This window comes from Durio zibethinus, chromosome 28 (genome assembly GCF_047325235.1).
Source record: "Durio zibethinus cultivar Kanyao isolate XHJ-2024 chromosome 28, ASM4732523v1, whole genome shotgun sequence".
NCBI lineage: Eukaryota > Viridiplantae > Streptophyta > Magnoliopsida > Malvales > Malvaceae > Durio > Durio zibethinus.
This window is the reverse complement of record NC_143189.1, coordinates 5,558,588-5,561,967: the sequence shown is the minus strand read 5'-3', so window position 1 is coordinate 5,561,967 and position 3,380 is coordinate 5,558,588. Positions and strand designations below refer to the sequence as shown.

The following is a 3,380-nucleotide window of genomic DNA, read 5'->3' as shown; positions in this document are numbered from 1 at the left end:
GCTTCAGGAGTTTCCTTCCTGCGAACTACAATCCTACCGGCATGTATATTTAAAGTTTCTTTCTGGTTTTCTCGCTAGAAAAAAAAAAACTCTTATGCCATTATTAATTTCAGGTGAGATTTGAAGATTGTATGTTATGCGAACGTGTTCTTCATCGACACAATTTTGAAGCATCATGGCCTGAGGGAATGCTTTTCAGAGATCAATACCAACCCAGGTTTGGTAAGTGAAGAAGGCAGGCTATGGATCTTGCCTCATCATGATTTCACTCAATCTACTCATGGATTTCATCATCCCTGCCCTCCAAACATGTGCAAGGTATATCATTTTTAACTTGAAAATCATACTAGTTATTAACAACATGAATCATGCATTCATGCGTGAAATATGACTGAATTTTAACAGTAGCGGATGCAAGATTTTTTTTATGGAGGTGTGTTGGGCATTAACTAACTGTGAGATGTGATTGGATATTAGATAGTGGCAGTGAGTGAAGGATTAAAGAATAAGGAATTAAGAAAGATATGTTCAAAAAGAAAATTTGAAGGTGTCCAAAGAAAACATTTTTTATTTTCCAACCTTTGGAGGTGTACATGAATGCCCGACTATACCATATGCATCTGTCACTGAATTCTAATGTTTAGTAAACGTAATGAATCCAAAGCATGATTAGCTGTAAGATATATAATTTTATGCTATAATTATTTTTAAGTTATTTCAATTTTCTTCCCATCCTATTGACTAATGATTGAATTCTTTCTTAATAGGGTATTATGATTGGAAGGATCCAAGTCTCTCTCATGCCCGAGGAGGAGAAGAAAGCAATAATCTACCTCGGTGATGGGCTTGGCGATTTCTGTCCAAGTTTGAAGAAGGGAGATGGGGACTATGTAATGACAAGGAAGAATTTCCCAGTTTGGGAATTGATTTGCAAAAACAGGAGGCTAGTAAAGGCACAAGTATGCGAATGGAGCAATGGAGAGGAGTTTGATAAACCTTAAGCCTTAAACCTAATCCCTTTCATAATTAACCTACACCTTTTTACCCCCGATCCGCTTATTAAACTTCATTAATCACATGGTTCAAAAGTCATCCATCAAAAGGTTAATATTGCTTGTACCGAAGTAATAATTTACAAGCAGTTGTATCAGATTAGTATGTGCTGCGTAGGAAGCTTGCAGGAAAAAGGGCTTCTTGTGTCCTACTTATTGCTTCCTACTTACACCTAATAACCCCTTCACGTAATATTCCTTTGACATAAAATAAAATCCATTGTTTGCATATAAATACCCATCCCCTGTTACGTTGCTATACCAACAAGAAAACATTCAAAGAGTTGCTGAGTTTTTCCAATCTTGTTTTGTATTTTGTTTGATTTTCATTCAGAGAGATGGCTGGAAATGTTGTGGTTTTTGATTTTCACAACACCATCATCGACTGTGATAGTGATAACTGGGTTGTCGATGACTTGGGTTTCACCGACTTGTTCAACCAGCTTCTTCCGACCATGCCCTGGAATTCTCTCATGGTAACCCATATTAAGCCCTCTGCAATTTCTCTTTCTGTTGGCTTTACATTTATAAAAATTGAAAGTCAGTGTTTGTGGTATAAAATTACAGGACAGGATGATGAAGGAGCTTCATGCCCAAGAAAAAACCAGTGGTGACATTGCTGAGGTTCTGAAACGAGCTCCTATCCATCCTAGGATCGTCCCTGCTATTAAATCGGCTCATTCTTTAGGGTACTCCTTTTTTTCTATGCTTCTCCTCTTGGTGTTTGACCTGTGACTATAAAAACTACAGTTTGAAGCAATAGAAATATAGGGTGATCAAATTGGTTTGAATATTTTTTCAGGTGTGAACTCAGGATTGTGAGTGATGCAAACATGTTCTTCGTTGAGACAATTCTGGAGCATCTTCGAATGAGGGAATATTTCTCAGAGATCAACACCAACCCCGGCTTTGTTGATGAAGAAGGGAGGCTGAGGATCATTCCTTACCATGATTTCACCAAGAGTTCTCATGGCTGCAACCTCTGCCCCCCAAATATGTGCAAGGTATCATATGTTTTCCATCAGTAACATGAGATTTAATTTCATGAATATCACAATTGTAAATATTTTAAATCAAGACACCAAACTTTTTTAGGAAGACCTAAATTTTTCATACTAAGTGAAAATTTCTAGAAAATTTTATTACTTGATGGTATTCCACATGTACAGAGTCAAATTCGTCCAACTTGCTTGGAGTTTTTATTTATTTCTTTATTTTTTAAATCTATTTTCATTTTAGATATGTCAACTTCTTTTCTTGACCCCACTTAATCTATTAAAGTAATGGCTCATGTAAGGTCATAAACAAACCCAAGATCTTGACATAGGTCAACAATCATATAAATTTAATGACAATCATGAAATAAGATGTCAACAATTTTAATTTTGGCTTCTGCTTTGTGTAACGGGATGATCATTGAAAGGATTCAAGCTTCTTTAGAGGGTAAGAAAAAAATCATCTACCTTGGAGATGGTACCGGTGATTACTGCCCAAGTCTAAGGCTTGGAAAAGCAGACTATATGATGCCCAGGAAGAATTTTCCAGTCTGGGATTTAATTTGCGGGAACCTTTCGCTCATCAAGGCGGAGATTCATGAATGGAGTGATGGTGAAGGGCTCGAGCGTGTTTGCTACAAATAATCAACATGATTTCTGTTGAGGAAAACAAGGATAACTCTGCTCAACTAATCTCTGTTGACTGCAAATTGCAAACGATTTCAGCATCAAACCAGGCCTTGCCTCAAGCTTTGCCAGTTCCTCAATAAATTAGTTGTTGGGCAGATCGGAGGCCAATGCTCATCTATTGCGAAGTTGCTCAATATGATATTGATTGTTAGGCCAAATGGCCTTTTTTTCTCTACTTTTGAAATGAATGTAAATAAACTTTGCCAATGAAAATATGCCTGCAAAGTCTTAGCAGTTTAAATTCATCCGTTTAAAGTTATAGATAAAAGATTATTTTTTGTTTTTTTTTTTCTTGTTACGAAAGATTTGATGTTAAGATTTGAATATTAAATTTATTAAATATTATCTCCAAAAATAACTACATACATAAATTAACAACGTTAAATTTCAAAATTCACAAGTTTTTACATCACTTAAAAATCATCTGCTTATTGTTTTTGCATAGATATTCAAATTTAGATATATTTTCCAATTAGATTAGTTCATATTGAACGAATTATGCAATAGGATTAATGATTTAATTTCATGATTAACATTTTAATACGGAGATTGCTATTTTCATGACCAAGAAGTTACTTAAGTTCTTAGCTATGGAAAAGTTTTACCTCTTTAATTGTAAGGTTAAGATTATTTAAGCGGTGCG

General features: G+C 35.2%; 1 pseudogene across 1 annotated transcript; it reads left to right on the top strand.

Moving 5' to 3' along the window:
* Window positions 1-1,267: 1,267 nt before the first annotated feature.
* Window positions 1,268-3,019, top strand: LOC111281028 (inorganic pyrophosphatase 2-like; annotated as a pseudogene). The gene is made up of 4 exons (XR_016335002.1): window positions 1,268-1,528; window positions 1,620-1,741; window positions 1,855-2,057; window positions 2,460-3,019. The product of XR_016335002.1 is annotated as an inorganic pyrophosphatase 2-like (transcript).
* The last annotated feature ends 361 nt before the right edge of the window (window positions 3,020-3,380 follow it).